The 18596-nt window shown below is 43.5% G+C and overlaps 1 protein-coding gene across 4 annotated transcripts in view; it reads left to right on the top strand.

Annotated features, from left to right (window-relative positions):
• The window catches only part of TBC1D19 (TBC1 domain family member 19), a 316278-nt gene that overhangs the window by 136875 nt on the left and 160807 nt on the right, over positions 1–18596 (top strand). The gene's annotated exons all lie outside the window — the stretch shown is intronic.

Below are 18596 nucleotides of genomic sequence, written 5' to 3'. Positions count from 1 at the left end.
AAGATAGATGTTGCAATATGTCCCCAACTTGTTCCTTCCAGGCCTTGAAGACTTGGTGCTGTATTTAAATATCCTGGAGGTCATAAAAAATACTAAATGTAGTAGTTTTTGATGTGGGGTGTATACAGTTTTGCACCAACTAATTTAAGTAAAACTGAATATTTTGTAATGGAAGTTATCCTGGCTTTCAAGTTATGTGTTAAAAAAATGTTCTATGAATCTCAAAATTGTGGAAATTGTTGTCGTGTTCAGTGAGATTTTGGAGATATTGAGTAAAATCTTATCTTACTCATTTATGCTGAGCACTGTAGATATATTTATTTACACAGTATACTAATATAAGAATATGTGAGAAGCAATCAGTTTTTTTGCCATACCAAGTCTGTCTGACACAGGAATCTAAACTTGTAGCAGTCGTTTTCATAGCAAATACATCACCCAGAATCTGCATTTGCCTCCTGATTGATCAGCGATGACTCACATGCGACATTCATGTGAATTTGAAGGGGAGACGTTAATAAGACTGATAATGTCTATTAAATGTCAGGATTCCAGATGCAATGCTCTTAATATGCAGGTATCCCATAAATCCTTTCCTTGCAAGATAATCGAAATGTCGAAACTGTATTTTTCATATTTATTTTCTGCTGTAAACTCATTTTTCTTTGGTAAGATCTAGACCGGTTTATAGCTTTTCCATTAACACATGTTTCCATTGACTGTCAACCCACAAATTGATATCTTGGGGATGCTAGTAAACAGGTGGAAAGGCCTTAAATTGATGAACACTTACACGTTGTCTTTAATTTTGTACTCTATTGCCCAAAAACTAGCGCAGAGAATGAAAGGGCACATGACATTTCTTCCATGGTTCATCACTTATTTCGGGAGCCTGTCTGGAAAGTTGGACATTCCTAGCAGGAGAGCCTCGGTTTGTTAATTATTCCGGCAGCGGTCTTGAGTAGAATGCCCATCAGCTCTTACTGCCAATATGTTTTCTTCAGATTATGTCTCTCAGGGCTAATTTAATAATCAGCTGGAACCGTTACTTAACTCTGGCAACTTTTATTGTCATGCTGTTTCTACATTAATTGATTCTCAGAAGGATTACGAGAAGTACTGCAAAGGAAAGAAAGATTGGAACACCATTAGTCATTGTCGTCTGTCTCATCACTCAGCCTCGTAATACGCCTGATGTCTTCTAGACTGAAGGGTTGTGTCTGTGCTTTTTACACATTTCTGATTTGCTAATAATTGCATCCAGTACTTAATTTTTTACCATAATCCAAATGACCTGTCTGAGTTGTGGAAATAGGCAGATTTAGCACCGAAGAGCCTGTAATGACATCCAGGTTGGTTATCATGCAGCTATCCAAGAAACAGATATGACCACAAAAATGATGATTATATACAGTCATGACCAAAAGTGTTGACACCATTGAAATTGTTCCGGAAAATGAAGTATTTCTGCCAGATTGGACATCATTTCACGCAAAACCCAAAAATGAGCTGGAAAAAATTGTTGGCACCCTCAACTTAATATTTGTTTGCTCCCCCTTTGGAATGAATAACTGCAATCAATCGCTTCCTATAACTATCAACAAGCTCCTTACACCTCTCAACTGGAATTTTGGACCGCTCTCCTTTTGTAAACAGCTCCAGGTTTCTGATATTTGAAGGCGCCTCCTCCCAACAGCAATTTTAAGATCTCAGTCAGAGAGCACTCGACCCATCAATCTATGGCAGTTTTAATCACAACAGGATCCGACCTAACCATATAATTGTAGGCTATTAGCCCAGGACAACTCTTCTTTTGCAAACTGCTCCAGGTCTCTCATATTTAGAGGTTGTCTTCTCCCAACAGCAATTTTAAGATCTCTCCACCAGTGTTCACTTTGATTTAGATTCAGACTCATTGTTGGTCACTTCAAAACTCTCCAGCGCTTTGTTTCTATCTGTTTCTGGTGCCTCTTGAAATCTGTTTGGGTCATTGTGCTGCTGGAAAACCCAAGACCTAAGAGGCAAACCCAGCTTTCTGACACTGGGCACTACATTGTGACCCAAAATCCGTTGGTAATCTTTGTATTTCATGATGCCTTGCACACAGCTAAGGCACCCAGGGCCAGAGGCAGCAAAGCCACCCCTGAACATCTTTGAACCTCCACCATATTTGACTGTAGATACTGTGTTCTTTTCTTTGTAGGCCTCATTTACTTTTCGGTAAACAGTAGAATGATGTGCTTTGCCAAGAAGCTCTATATGGGTCTCATCTGTCCACAAGACGCTTTCCTAGAATTTTTGCTTACTCGCATACATTTTGTCAAACTGCAGTTTAGCAGTCTTTGTCAGCAGTGGGGTCTTCCTGGGTCTCCTGCCATAGTGTTTCATTTCATTTAAATGTCAACAGACAGTTCGGGCTGACACTGATGCATCCTGAGCCTGCAAGATAGTTTGAATTTCTTTCAAACTTGCTTGGGACTGCTTATCCACCATCTGCACTATCCTGCCTTGCAACCTTTCATCAATTTTTCTCTGCTGTCCATATCCAGGGAGATTAGCTACTTCGCCATGGGTTGTAAACTTCTTGATTATGTTGCTCACCGTGGATAAAGGAACATCAAGATCTCTGTTATCGACTTGTAACCTTGAGATTGTTGATATTTTTCAACAATTTTGGTTGTCAAGTCCTCAGATAGTTCTCTTCTTCTCTTTCTGTTCTCCATGCTTAGTGTGGCACACACAGACAGACAATGCAAAGATTGAGTCAATGTTTCCCCTTTTTATCTAGTTTCATGGGTGATTTTCATATTGCCCACTCCTGTTACTTGTCACAGGTGAGTTTGAATGAGCATCACATGCTTGAAACAAAGTCGTTTTAGCCGGCTCATTTTTGGAGTTTTGTATGAAATGATGTCGAGTTCCCCTTTTTTTTCTCTGTTTTATTTTTGTGTTGTTCCAATATACACAAAGGAAAAAAACATGTGTAATTTAAATAGTTTTCTGGGACAAATGTTTCATTTTCTGAAACAATTTCAAGGTGCCAGTACTTTTGACCATGAATGTATATATCTATTTACAAACCTCACCACTAGTTCTTCTCCGGACCTTTATAAAGTATGTGAATTTTAGGGTGCTCTTTAAAGGGCTTGTCACATTTTCCACCTTCAGGAGGTCACCACACCCTCTGCATCTCAGTTTTCTGCTTTCCAGGGAGCGGTGTACACCGGGTGATTGACCGTGTTACGGCTCAGCTGCTGGCCTCAAACTGTGCACTCTCCCATGCTAAAAGCAGAGGCACCTTAGTCTCTGTAGCATCAGAGCAGCACAGTTAGGTGGATCCAGTGAGCTTCAGAATTGGTCTTATAAAGCGGATAGTAAAGAGCTTGTAAGCACTGCTCTCCTAGTTTAGGAGATTACCCTCCTCTGATAGACTGCAGGCAATTAGAAAGTTTAATATAACATTAAAAGTTATACCATCTTGAGAACGAAGAGGATTTTTATAACGAGGTAAATTGCAAAGTTGATTGTTTTTACTAGCACTTTCTTATACATTTAAGAAGATGAGACAATCACCTTCACGGCATCTTCTGCTATGTCATTGAGACTCCTTTGCCTTCCATCATTTTTATTTCAAGATTTCCTTACATGGATCCAGCAATTTGCAAATCACTTTATTTAAAAATGATGTTGGCTTACCCCGACAAATGCTTGCCACTGAGCTTCTTCGTTCTGTCTAACTTGCTGTTAATTACCTGTTTGTCAAACTGCATACAGACAACACGAAGAGATTAGTTTCATCCAAGAGTGGGCAAGTCCAAAGTCCAGTGCATGCTGGGAAGTAAGAGAAAGGAAGTTCCTACACCTAAAATACAGGTAGAATGCTGATAAAGTGGAACCACCCACTTATAAAGTGGATGTTAAGTTATAGAGAATGAGAATAGGTTCCGTTTCTCGAGCAGGAACTATTTGTGCGGTAAAAATAGTTTTAGTTGCAGAATAAACCAGCACAATCGTACTTTTCTAAAAGTTTTGTGTGAAAGACCAGGTACTCTTTAAATCTAAATAATCTTCCATTATTCGCAAACAGTATGGAAATCTTTGAGTGAAGCTGACATAAGTTGAAATTTAATGCAATAATTATGTTGGTCTCGAGTCCTGCCTGCCTCAACAATCTGTCAGAAAATATTAAAAAGCCCACATAGCCTTTTAAATTCTAAAAATATACGTTCATAGAAAAAAGGGACAAGATGCTATTGTATTTGGGGTTTATTTTTGTTCCATCTCAATATCTGCACAGGCTGAACAATATAAATTGAATAGAATGTAACATGGGATTACTGCAGTCAGACGTACATGGCCACTTCTGTAGAGAAGAAGTAGTGAGTCCTATCTATAAAAAATGGCCACCAATCAGTTTATTAAAAGTTGAGAGTTACCACAGCTTTCCACAAAAAAAGCTATTTTATTTTTGGCCAGCCAATGTCTGTTTTACCTATAAGGGTTTGTAATAATTGTGTGAGGACAAGGGATTTAACTACCTGCTTAGGACTCCCTCTGATAGCCTTTAGCCAGGGGGGATTTAATTGGATTAGGCTAATGAATGTCCTGTGAGAGACTATTTAGGCTTAAAGTAAATTTATTAATAAAGTCAACCCTCCTAAGTTGTCCATATGGGCATGTGTTACGGATCCGGGTGGTGGAACCTCTGTGCTGTGGTGCAAGGAGGAACCAGAGCGGCGTGACTAAGTATCTACTCGGCTTGACCAAGGTCGCACAGCGGCTCAGTCGACTCCGTGAACCAGAGAGGGACCCAGCAGAGGGACCAGGTGCCACTCTGGGACCTTCCTTGTATGAGAGCAGGTGACTCCCACAGGTCAGAAGGCAGGAACTGACCGGTACAGCAGAGCACGGCAGGCTGATGGGTGGTCCAGGTAGTCAGGCAGGCTGATTCGGCTGATAGCCAGACAGGTGATCCGGGTAGGCAAGCTGGCGGGCACAACAGGTAACAGGCAGGTGCTTCCAGGTAAGCAGGCAAGCGGGCACGGCAGGTAACAGGCAGGTGCTTCCAGGTAAGCAGGCGGACGGACATGGCAGGTGACAGGCAGGTGCTTCCAGGTAAGCAGGCTGGCGGGCACAGCAGGTAACAGGCAGGTGCTTCCAGGTAAGCAGGCAGGCATAGACAGACTGGTGGACTGGACTGAAGATCAGACTGGCGGACAGGACTGACTAGCAGAGGACCTGAGGGCTAAAGCAAAGTAAGTATCACAGAGCAACAACCTTGCACGGGCACCTCCATATTGGAGGAGGTGCCTTTTATAGAGAAAGTCCTCCAGCCATTGGCCGGGGACTTTTTAGGACGGCGTGCGGCCCCTTTAAGAGGGAGGGAGCGCGCGCACGCCCTAAGCACAGAGCCAGGGAAGCTGCGTGTACCAGCAGCCGCAGCAGGGAGGCCGGAAGATGCCGGAGTAGGACTGCGGCGGTAAGGGGGACGGCCTCTGCCTGGCAGGGGGCAGAGACGCCGATGCTACAGTACCCCCCCCCTTTATGCCCCCTCTTTTTTAGGCCAGCAAGAAATTCTTTAAGAAGAAGAGGGGCATGGATGTTCTCCCTTCCAATCCACCAGAAAAAAGGTTTTTCCTCTTACCCTTTTGGTGGCCAAAATGTTCTCTACCTCATAAACTTCCTCAGCGGAGAACTGAGCTTGAGTGGTACCTGGATCATCAGAAAAAGAATTAAGAACAACTGGTTTGAGGAGAGATATGTGGAAGGAGTTGGGAATCCATAAGGTGGCCGGGAGTTTTAGTTTGTAAGCCACGGCATTGATTTGCTTGAGAACCTCAAACAGGCCGATGAACCGCGGACCCAACTTATACGATGGTATTTTGAGCCGAACATGTTTGGAGGAGAGCCAGACCCTGTCTCCCGGACGGAATTGAGGCGGATTCAGATGTCTCTTATCGGCATGTTTCTTCATCCGCTCAGAGGAGAGAAGAAGTGCGGATCTAGTGTCTTCCCAAATAGTAGAAAATTCACTGACCAGAGACTCCGCGGCAGGATTTGTCCACAGAAGCGGAGACTGGAAACGGAATCCGGGGGTGTTGACCTTAGACCACAAAGAACGGGGATTTGGAAGAAGACTCACTCTCATGGTTGTTATACGAGAACTCGGCCCAAGGTAGGAGCTCAACCCAATTTTTATGGTGAGCATTGACGAAATGCCGGAGAAAGCTGGTAAGGACCTGGTTGATATGTTCCACTTGACCATTGGACTGAGGATAAGCGGAGGAGAAATCTAGGGTGACATCCAGCAGCTTACACGTATAACTCCAGAAGCGCGAAGTGAACTGAACCCCGCGATCAGACACAATGTGGAGGGGTAGGCCGTGGAGACGAAAGATGTGATTGATGAAGTCCTTAGCCAGCACAGATGCGGACGGGAGACAGGCTGAGGGATGAATTGGGCCATTTTAGAAAAGCGGTCAGCGACCACCCAAATGACAGCACAACCGGCAGAAACAGGGAGATCCGTAATAAAGTCCATAGCAATGTGTTGCCACGGAGTTAAAGGTTATTGGTACAGGCAGGAGACGGCCGGCGGGAAGATATCTGGGAACTTTGTTACGGGCACAGGAGGAACAAACCGTGACGAAATCCGCAACATCCTTGCGTAGAGAAGGCCACCAGTAATGCCGGTCGATGAGCAGGAAGGTCTTCTTCTGGCCCGCATGGCCGGCTAGTTTGGATTAATGACCCCAGAGAAGAACCTTCTTATGATCCGGAACAGCTACAAAAGTCTTACCGGGTGGAAGACGAGACAGGCCAAACGGGGCCACAGTCATTACACTGGAGGGGTCGATGATATGCAGAGGCTCCTCCTCTTGGTCGGAGGACAGGAATGAGCAGGATAGAGCTTCGGCTTTAATGTTCTTGTCCGCAGGGCGGTAATGTAGAGTAAAGCAGAATCGGGCAAAGAACAGAAACCACCGGGCCTGACGTGGATTGAGTCTCTGGGCGTTTTGTAAATAAGCCAGGTTTATGTGATCAGTGTAGATGATCACCGGGTGCAGAGCCCCTTCCAGCAGGTAGCGCCACTCCTCCAGTGCCAGTTTGATGGCAAGCAGCTCCTGATCTCCTATGAAGTAGTTGCGCTCGGATGAGGAGAAGAGCTTGGAGAAGAAGCCGCAGGTTACCATTCTCCCGGACGGGGATTTCTGGGTGAGCATCGCTCCGGCTCCGGAGGAGAAAGCATCAACCTCCTGGAAGAGCTGCTTGTTGCAATCCGGACAGTGCAGCACTGGGGCGAAGGAGAAAGCTTGTTTTAGGGAGACGAAGGCCTCCTCCGCTTCGGAAGTCCATTCCCTGGGATTTGCTCCCTTACGGGTAAGCGCGGAGATGGGAGCGGTCCGGGAGGAGAAATGAGGGATGAAGAGGCAGTAATAATTTGCGAAGCCCAGGAATCGCTGAATCGCCTTCAACCCCTCCGGTCGGGGCCATTTTAAGACGGTAGAAACCTTCTCGGGGTCCATCCAAAGACCAGTCTCGGAGATAATATATCCCAGGAATGGAAGGGAAGTCTGCTCAAAGAGACATTTCTCAAATTTTACGTAGAGACGATTCTGCCGGAGCCTTAGCAGAACCTGACAAACATTCCTCCGGTGTGTGGGCAGATCCGGAGAGAAGAGCAAGATATCGTCCAGGTACAACACTACCCAAGAATACAAGAGATCACAGAAGATGTCATTAACCAGCTCCTGGAAGACGACTGGGGCATTACAGAGACCAAAGGGCATCACGCAGTATTCATAGTGACGGTCCCGGGTGTTGAATGCCGTCTTCCACTCATCTCCCTGGCGGATCTGGACCAAATTGTACGCCCCACGAAGATCGAGCTTGGTGAAGACCCTCGCGCCTTAAAGGCGGTCGATCAGCTCCAAGATGAGAGGCAGGGGGTACTTATTCTTGATGGTAATCTGGTTAAGGCCCCTGTAGTCGATACACGGTCGCAGCGAGCCGTCTTTCTTTTTAACGAAGAAGAATCCTGCTCCAGCCGGGGAACTAGATTTCTGAATGAATCCCCTAGCAAGATTCTCCTCTATGTACTCAGACATGGCCCGGGTCTCAGCCAGCGACAAGGGGTAGATTCGCCCGCGGGGAGGAGAGGCACCAGGTACCAGGTCGATGGGGCAATCATACGGCATATGAGGTTGTAGAGTCTCAGCCTCCTTCTTGTCGAAGACGTCCGCATAGGACCAGTAGGGTGTCGGCAGACCAGGTAGATTAGCCGGGGTAGACTTAGGTCGAGCCGGCGAACTGGAACCAGGCAGGTCTCATGGACACAGGTGGGATGGACAGCGTGTCCAGGCGGGAGTTGACAGACCGCAGGTAGGTCAGAATAGTTTCCTGCTGGGATGTCTGACAAGAAACCTCCTGGTACAGGTCAGAAAGCGAAGGAGTCTGGGGGCCACCGGGTTCCATGGCCCGTGCAAACTGTTACGAATCCAGGTGGTGGAACCTCTGTGCTGCGGTTCAAGGAGGGACCAGAAGGGCGTGACTAAGTATCTACTCGGCCTGACCAAGGTCGCACGGCGGCTCAGTCGACTCCGTGAACCAGGGAGGAACCGAGCAGAGGGACCAGGTGCCTCTCTGGGACCGACCTTGTATGAGAGCAGATGACTTCCACGGGTCAGAAGGCAGGAACTGACCGGTACGGCGGAAGAGCACGGCAGGCAGGCTGACGGGTGGTCCAGGTAGTCAGGCAGGCTGATTTGGCTGATAGCCAGACAGGTGATCCGGGTAGGCAAGCTGGCGGGCACAACAGGAAACAGGCAGGTGCTTCCAGGTAAGCAGGCAAGCGAGCACTGCAGGTGACAGGCAGGTGCTTCCAGGTAAGCAGGCTTGCGGACACGGCAGGTAACAGGCAGGTGCTTCCCGGTAAGCAGGCGGGCAGAGCCCATAGACAGACTGACGGACTGGACTGTAGGCAGACTGTCGAGCTGGAAAGTAGTCAGACTGTGGCAGACTGGACTGAAGATCAGACTGGCGGACAAAACTGACTAGCAGAGGACCTGAGGGCTGAAGCAAAGTAAGTATCACAGAGCAACAACCTTGCACGGGCACCTCCATATTGGAGGAGGTGCCTTCTATAGAGAAAGTCTTCTGGCCATTGGCCGGGGACTTTTTAGGACAGCGCGCGTGGCCTCTTTAAGAGGGAGGGAGCGCACGCACCCTAAGTGCAGAGGCAGGGGAGCTGCGTGTACCAGGAGCTGCAGCAGGGAGGCCGGAAGACACCGGAGCAGGGCCGCGGCGGTAAGGGGGACAGCGTCTCTGCCTGGTAGGGGGCAGAGACACCGATGCTACAACATGTAAGTCATAAAAAGTTGAATAAACTGATACCTTGATACCTGCGATCCGATGGTTTATTTCAGAAATCCAAGTTTTTCTTGGACATAGATCTCTCTGAGAATCTGCCTCAAGGGCTTATTTTAAACAAGAGGGGGCATTACCAGTATGAGAGAACTAGATCAGGAGTCCAGACTGTCAGTCATTACATGTCTCACACTAGTAACTCCCCCTTTTATTTAAAATTAGCTCTGGAGGCAGATTCTCAGTGAGATCTATATCCAGCCAACAGCTCATTTACATATTAAGAAAAATGTGGGTTTGTGTGGAATAAGACATTGGATTGCTGATAACAAGGTATCATGTTTTCCAAGTTTCTATGACCTGCATGACCATATAGACGGCATGGAAGGGTTGATCTTACTGACAGATTCCTTTTTAAAGGTTTGTGCTGCTACTTTGATACTGATGACTTTTCCACACCAATCAGCTGTTCTTTGTGCCAGCAGTAGCCGGATGTAAGCAGTTTCAAAACTGAACAGCACAACTCTATCAACTGCTTAGTTGCTGGTGCCCGGTGCTACATAGGGTTCCAACATCTACCCTCCAATGGAAGATTGCAGCTCTTACCATTGAATAAAGATGCTGTCCATTGCATCTCCCGTGGCCTCTGTTGGGACTACGTGATATACTTTTTTTCATAGTTGACAACACTTTTGAATTTTCCAGAACTGTCCCAATGTTCCAGAAATCTGCAAGGTTTTGGGATATCTTTGACCACAAAACTGGGTATTCCCGCATGAATTGGCACGTTCCTTAGCAGGACTGTAGACTGAAGTTAAGTCTTGCTATTTTGCCAACAGAATTTTTGGTAATTATGATTTTTTGCAGAAAGCCTCTGCTTAGAAAGGTGTACTGGACTACACAAATAAATAGAAATTGTCAATTCAGCTCACCACATGTGTTAGAGATAAGTATCCCAGAAGACTTCCAGGGTAGACAGTCTGTGGTCTGGGTGTGGTGCACAGTCTGTACTGGTCTGACTTCCAGGTCTCTCAATGGTCCAAAAAGGGGATGTTCTCCAGCATCAAAGTAAAGTAGTTAAAACTTAACCTTTAGTCATGTAGGATAAAAAAAAGGGAGAATATGCACATATTTAAAAAGAAAACCCATAATGCTTACATGTTTGGGGTAGAAAAACCATTATATGATTCATTTTCTATGTAATACTTTCAACAGATGTTTAATGCCATTTTCTCATTGACAATATATTGTCTCTCTACACAGTGTGACTGTCAGCACTGACTGGAACGATGGTCACATGAAGACATGGATGTTGTTACATGCATGTGCTAACTCTTAATTGTTTCACAACTTTCCTTTCAAACATTTACCCACTGGTATGTAGATATGTTGTGGAAATTTCCAGGACTTGTTGGAATGCTTGCTTACTTTAGCATGTGTTGTTGCAAATGATTTCACGCCGTCAGTGACACCTTAGCATAGCCAATTTATATTTAGACATAGTCTCACTGCACAGTAATTAAGCAAATATAAACAGGTAAATGAATCTGACTAGATAAGAGTGTGCTATTTATTTACTGTACCTGTCATTGAAAGTTGACATTGCATCCTCCACCACAACTGTAAGACCTCAGATAGTTTATACCTTTTAAATGCAGCTGTCACCTTACTTTGTGTCTGTGTATGTCTGCGTATATGTACATATGTGTGTATGTATGTATGTATGTATATATATATATATATATATATATATATATCAGTACAGACCAAAGGTTTGGACACACCTTCTCATTTAAAGATTTTTCTGTATTTTCATGACTATGAAAATTGTACATTCACACTGAAGGCATCAAAACTGTGAATTAACACATGTGGAAATATATACTTAACAAAAAAGTGTGAAACAACTGAAAATATGTCTTATATTCTAGGTTCTTCAAAGTAGCCACCTTTTGCTTTGATGACCGCTTTGCACACTCTTGGCATTCTCTTGATGACCTTCAAGAGGTAGTCACCGGAAATGGTTTTCACTTCACAGGTGTGCCCTGTCAGGTTTAATAAGTGGGATTTCTTGCCTTATAAATGGGGTTGGGACCATCAGTTGTGTTGTGCAGAAGTCTGGTGGCTACACAGCTGATAGTCCTACTGAATAGACTGTTAGAATTTGTATTATGGCAAGAAAAAAGCAGCTAAGTAAAGAAAAACGAGTGGCCATCATTACTTTAAGAAATGAAGGTCAGTCAGTGCAAAAAATTGGGAAAACTTTGAAAGTGTCCCCAAGTGCAGTTGCAAAAACCATCAAGCGCTACAAAGAAACTGGCTCACATGAGGACCGCCCCAGGAAAGGAAGACCAAGAGTCACCTCTGCTTCTGAGGATAAGTTTATCCGAGTCACCAGCCTCAGAAATCGCAGGTTAACAGCAGCTCAGATTAGAGACCAGGTCAATGCCACACAGAGTTCTAGCAGCAGACACATCTCTTCAACAACTGTTAAGAGGAGACTTTGTGCAGCAGGCCTTCATGGTAAAATAGCTGCTAGGAAACCACTGCTAAGGACAGGCAACAAGCAGAAGAGACTTGTTTGGGCTAAAGAACACAAGTAATGGACATTAGACGAGTGGAAACATGGAGGAGGAGGTGTGATGGTGTGGGGGTGCTTTGCTGGTGACACTGTTGGGGATTTATTCAAAATTGAAGGCATACTGAACCAGCATGGCTACCACAGCATCTTGCAGCGGCATGCTATTCCATCCGGTTTGCGTTTAGTTGGACCATCATTTATTTTTTCAACAGGACAATGACCCCAAACACACCTCCAGTCTGTGTAAGGGCTATTTGACCAAGCAGGAGAGTGATGGGGTGCTACGCCAGATGACCTGACCTCCACAGTCACCAGACCTGAACCCAATCGAGCTGGTTTGGGGTGAGCTGGACCGCAGAGTGAAGGCAAAGGGGCCAACAAGTGCTAAGCATCTCTGGGAACTCCTTCAAGATTGTTGGAAGACCATTTCCGGTGACTACCTCTTGAAGCTCATCAAGAGAATGGCAAGAGTGTGCAAAGCAGTCATCAAAGCAACTGGTGGCTACTTTGAAGACCCTAGAATATAAGACATATTTTCAGTTGTTTCACACTTTTTTGTTAAGTATATAATTCCACATGTGTTAATTCATAGTTTTGATGCCTTCAGTGTGAATGTACAATTTTCCTAGTCATGAAAATACAGAAAAATCTTTAAATGAGAAGGTGTGTCCAAACTTTTGGTCTGTACTAATATATATATATATATATATATATATATATATATATATATATATATATATATATATATATATATATATATATTACATGCATCTTATATGCAGCGTGCAAACACACTGAACCCATGGGGTTACTATCGAGCCCCAACGCCGCTGTGTGTGCATGCTGCATACAAGAGCAGCTCACTTCAGAGCTGTGTTTTGAGCGATATCAGTAAAAGTCTCAAGATCTGGGCCCCAACTGATCGACAGCTTTACAGAGCTGTGATCCTGGGTTCAAAACCTGCACACGTCTGCAAGGAGTTTGTATGTTCTCCTCGTGTTTGTGTGGGTTTCCTCCCGGTTTTCCTGTTTTCCTCCCACACTCCACAGACATACTGATAGACAATGTAGATTGTGAGCCCCAATGAGGACAGTGATGATATCTGTCTATATATTTTTTTTATTTAACTACTCATTTTTATGGTCAGGATTTGTTGTCTTTATTAATGCCGCTATTTGTTTCAGGGGATAGAGAAAAAAAAACAAATTCCACAATTGATTGTTATTTTTAAAGCATATGTGGTATAAGTAGCATGATAACTTGATGGTGCAAGTTGTTTCAAATATGACAACACCAACGTATCACTGTAATGGCAAAAATAATTTGATTTATGCCACAACTTTTTTTTAATTGATAGCACTAATTCTTGCATTGTGTTTTCTAATCATTATATTGATTTATTTTTGCTAGTTTTTTTTAGTTCCGCTAGATGACGTGATCCTTTGATCATTTTCATAATACACTGAAATACTTCTATATTGCAGTGCATTATGCTTTAAATGTTTTACTGACAGGCTACCTGCCTTAGCTCCTGCCTTATGTTGTACAGGACAGACATCACTATAACTATGTAACTTGTAAACCCACTTAGATGCCATGGCTTCTTTTAAGTGCGACATGTAAGTGGGTAAACTACAGTAAGTTTGGAGTCATCTCTGATCCTGGTTGTTGCAGATCCTAAACCTGCTCCAGAATAGTGTGGTATGGGAAAGTGTTAATGAAATTCTTTTTTTTTTTTCAGAATATTTCTACAAACTGCAGTATAAATGGGGCATGTAGTCTAATCTTTGCATGTATTCTGCTCATTAGTCATCTTGCTTGTGCAGACTAAATTTATTTGTTTTGAATAGTCTGATTGAAATTCAACCTGCAAATCTGAAGAAAAAAAACTTACTATTTTAGCGAACACAAACACCCTCAGGGGATCTTCTAGTACATTGTTAAAGCAAACAGGCCTTAATCCAATGAACAAGACTGAAGCATAATTTATAATATATAAAGTTTGACACTTGTTTGCCGCATATCTTTCTCTTACTTTAATTAAAGACTGACCTTTCTGTATAGAGCAGCTTATCATTTTGATTCTTATTCCCTATCAATAAAGAAGTAATACATGTTTGTATGTATATTATTATAATGTACAGTGGATGTAAAAAGTCTTCCCATCCTTGTTAAAATGTCATGTTTTTAGCATGTTGAAAAAAAAAAAGAAACATATGACGAAGAATCATTTCAAATCTTTTTCCACCACTTAATGTCACCTATAATTTGTAGAATTCAGTTAAAAAATAAACTAAAATCTTTATGTTTGGAAAAGAAAAATAAGTGAAATAATGTGGGTGCATAAATATGCACACTCTTAGGACTCACTAACACGAGCTTATAAATTCTACCAGTGCAATCTAAATCTTAAAAACAGATTGCACTCGGACCAGTGTTGTTCTATGGGGCAGTGCAGATCTGCGAGTATTATCTCATTCTGATTCGGCATGAGAAATCAATTGCAGCATGCTACTAGCGCATCCTATAATGGGATTCTCTCCCCCATACAAGTCTATGTGTGCGTGTGAAACATCGGACTGCACTCAGATGTCATCCGAGTGCAGTCCGATTATTGCGGATGCTCGCAATCGAGTAGATGGAGAAATTACTTTCTCAGTCTCCTCTACACCGGTTCTGTTACTTACTTAATCTAGAGAATCAGAGCACAGTTCACTGACAATCAGCTTAAACTCAGACAGAGTTTGAGCCGAGTGTCATTTGCATAATCTGCTCAATTCTCCTTCACGAGAGAATATATGCTCATGTGACCCCAGTCTTAAACTAATACTTTATTGAAGTACCCTTTGAATTTATTACCACATTAGACTCCTACCCAAAGAGACTTATCAGCTTGGCACATCTAGAATTGGCAATCTTTGTCCACTTTTCCTTGTAGTAGAGCTCCAAATCTCTCAGATTTTGAAGCCATCTCTTGTGTACAGTCCCCTCTTTAGGTCAGCCCACAGATTTTCAATTGGATTCAGGTCTGTGGTCAAGCTGGGCCATTTCATATCTTTTATCTTCTACTGCTGAAGCCATTTTTTGTTGCTTTGGAGGTCGCTTAGGGTCGTTGTCATGCTGAAAGGTGAAATTCCTTTTCATCTTCAGCTTTTTAGCAGAGACCAGATGTTTTTTTTTATTGCAAAATTGATTGTTAGTGTGAGCTGTTCATAATTCCCTCCACCTTGACTAAAGCCCCTGTTCCAGTTGCCGAAAAATAGCCCCAAAGCTTAATGCTGCCTCCACCATGCTTCACTGTGGGTATAGTGTTCTTTTGATGATGTGCAGTGTTGGCTTTGTGCCAAATTTACTTTTTGTAATTATGCCCAAAAACCTCAACCTTGGTCTCCTCAGTCCATAGTACATTCTCACACATGCTATTGGCAGACATGTATGTTTTGGCCAAACATACACTCGTTTGGATGTTTTTCTTTAAAAGAAAAGGCTTCTATTTTGCCACCCTACCACATAGGCCAGATATATGAAGAATATTGTCATATTCAGTACATAATCAGTATTTGCTATAAATTCCTGTAGCACCATTAATGTTGCTCTAGGCCTCTTGACAGCCTCCTGGACACATTTTCTTGTCTTTTTAACAATGTTTGAGGGGTGTCCAGTTCTATGAAATGTCACTGTTGTGATAAATTTAAGCCACTTCTTTTGACTATCTTCATAGTGTTTCATGGAATATCTAATATCTTGGGAAAAAATTTGTACCATTCTCCTGACTGATAACTTTCAATAATGAGATCCCTTTGTGTGTTGCAAGCAGAGCTGTGGAGTCGGAGCCCGTATAAAATGGACCAACTCCGACTCCTAAAATATATAATAAATTGGGTACAGTAGTTCAATGCAGTTTGTGGGGAATATTTTTTCATAAGAATTTGGGAAACTTATGAAATGTCCTATAAATGTCTGTCCTATTCCTGATCTAAGGGTCTAGACTTTTTGCTGAGATGAATCTGTGCTACAGTAAATTTATCACTTAAACATGAGCCATGTATGAGGGAGTCGGAGTCTGAGTTGGAATCGGTGTCATGGAAATTGAGGAGTCAGTCTGAGGTTTGGCTTACCAACTCCACAGCCCTGGTTATAAGTTTATGAAACATGGCTTTTGCTGTAAAATGAAACTAGGAAAATGTCAGGAAAATCCTCCTAGAACAGCTAAACTTTTTATGGGATTAATCAGAATTGCTGAAAATTATGGCAGTTGTGTACTGACTACTATGTAACATGAGTTTACATGTGATCGAATAAGTCTGAACACAACCTCACTGTTACGGATCCGGGTGGTGGAACCTCTGTGCTGCGGTGCAAGGAGGGACCCAGAGGGGCGTAACTAAGTACCAACTCGGACCGACCTAAGTCGTACGGCGGCCAACGACTCCGTGACCAGGGAGGGACCGAGCAGAGGGACCAGGTGCTACTCTGGGGACGACCTTGTAAGAGAGCAGGTGACTCCCACGGGTCAGATGGCTAGGACTGACCGATACAGCAGATAGGCTCAGCAGGCAACAGGCAGAAGCCTCTAGGTAGGCTGTCAGATGGTCACGGCAAGTGACGGGAAGGAGCCTCTAGGTAGGCTGTCAGGTGGTCTCGGCAAGTGACGGGCAGGAGCCTCCAGATAGGCTGACAGGTGGTCACGGCAGGTGACAGGCAGGAGCCTCTAGGTAGGCTGTCAGGTGGTCACGGCAAGTGACGGGCAGGTAGCAAGCAGGGGCCTCCAGGTAGTCACGGCAGGTAACAGGCAGATGCTTCCAGGTAAGCAGGCGGGCAAAGCCCATAGACAGACTGGCGGACTGAATGGAAGACAGACTGTCGGGCTGGACTGATAGTCAGGCTGGCGGGCTGGACTAGTAGTCAGGCTAACAGCGGGACCTGAGGGCTGAAGCAGAGGTACAGTAAGTACACTGTGCATCAACTATTGCTCGGGCACCTCCATATTGGAGGAGGTGCTTTAAATATGGGAGGACCTCCGGCAATTGGCCGGGGACTCCTTAGGGCGGCGCATGCGGCCCCTTTAAGAGGGAGGAAGCGCCGGCAGAAGCAGGAAGAGGAGCGCTGGAGGACGCCGGGCAGGGAGCGCGGCGGTGAGAGGGACGGCGTCTCTGCCTGGCTGAGGGCAGAGACGCCGATGCTACACTCACCTTCAACTATAAGAGGCTGTTCACACTTATGCAACCAAATTATTTTAGTTTTGTTATTTTTACTTTCCCCCTCCAAAATTATTTTGGCTGGTTTCCAAATAGATTTGTAAAAATTAAGGGTGAGAATAAAATTTAAAAAGTCCTGAAATTCTTCTTGGTATGATTGTTAAATGTTCAAGTTCATGACAGTTGAGTTAGAAAATTATTGAAAAAGTTATTCTTTTTTATTTCATAAATATAGAGTATACATGAAAATAAAAGACTTTATATTATATTTTATCAGAGAAATCGGTTTCTCCTTCAAGCTTGATCATTAACAAAAATCTCAATTCACGGGTAAAATCTGTTTTCAGTGAAGACCAGTTTTACATTGCTAAGATAAGAGATGGCAGCTGCTACTGATAAGATTTTATGTAGATATGGAGGAGCTCTGCCTCTAGTTCTTCTCTTCCGTCCCCCCCCCATCTCCATAGAATCTCATCAGTAATAACTGACATCTATCTCTATGTAAAATATTGTCTTCGAGTCCTGCCTGATGCATTCATCTTAGGTAAAGCACTTTTAGAGTGAAGCTCATTAAAAATATTTTGATTGCAATACAGTGACCGCACATCAAATCTAACTATTTTAAATTCTTTACTGAATTATTTAATTAATTGTGGCCTGATTAAATGATGATAATTAAGACAATATACAAATGGTTTACATTATGGTTTGAGACATTTTAAAGAGATATAGTCACATAGGGCCTGATTAATCAAAGCATTTATGCCAGGATTCTGGCGTAAAAAGCTTTGAAAAGAATAAAAAATTTGACACTACTCAAGGCTGTGCTAAAATGTTGCACTTTTGCCATTCTCACACCATTTTTGCCAAGGTGAGGTGGGATAGGGACGTGATGTCCACTACTCATCAAATTCATGATGAGTGGCGGCGTTCACTACAGCATAAAGCTTAATTGAGCAGTGACTGGAGTAAGATATGTGACTAGGTGCACACCACTTGTTTGACGCTTCCGATTCATTAAGAGGCATTCCACCATGTCCCATCTTCAAGATGTGAAGATCAACGGTCTTGATAAATTGGAGCTGCAGAATTTGTTTTAAGCCATAGAGAGATACTATGGTTTTCAACATCTGCTTTTAAACATCAGTTTTTCATGAACCAAGGTATGTACAGTCCAAATTTCAGTGCGATAGACGCCTCTTTTAGAAGTTAAAGCAATTTTTTTCCAGGTAAACTAGCGAGTGAATCACCCGTAGTTTTGTTGAATGCTTGGACTTCTGTAAGAAGTGGTAGACATAGCGATAGCTATATTTCATTTCCAGTATGACAGAGATCTTCATGGCTATTGCAAAGCCTCTGCTTTGTGAAATTAAATTACCTTATTTTTCGGACCATAAGATGCACTTTTTTCCTACCAAATTTGGGAGGAAAATGGGGGGGGGGTGTCTTATGGT

The sequence above is a fragment of the Phyllobates terribilis genome, unplaced genomic scaffold (genome assembly GCF_046119375.1).
Source record: "Phyllobates terribilis strain yellow unplaced genomic scaffold, ASM4611937v1 Scaffold_1__5_contigs__length_1240528914, whole genome shotgun sequence".
Lineage (NCBI taxonomy): Eukaryota > Metazoa > Chordata > Amphibia > Anura > Dendrobatidae > Phyllobates > Phyllobates terribilis.
This window is presented reverse-complemented; position numbering and strand designations above follow the sequence as displayed.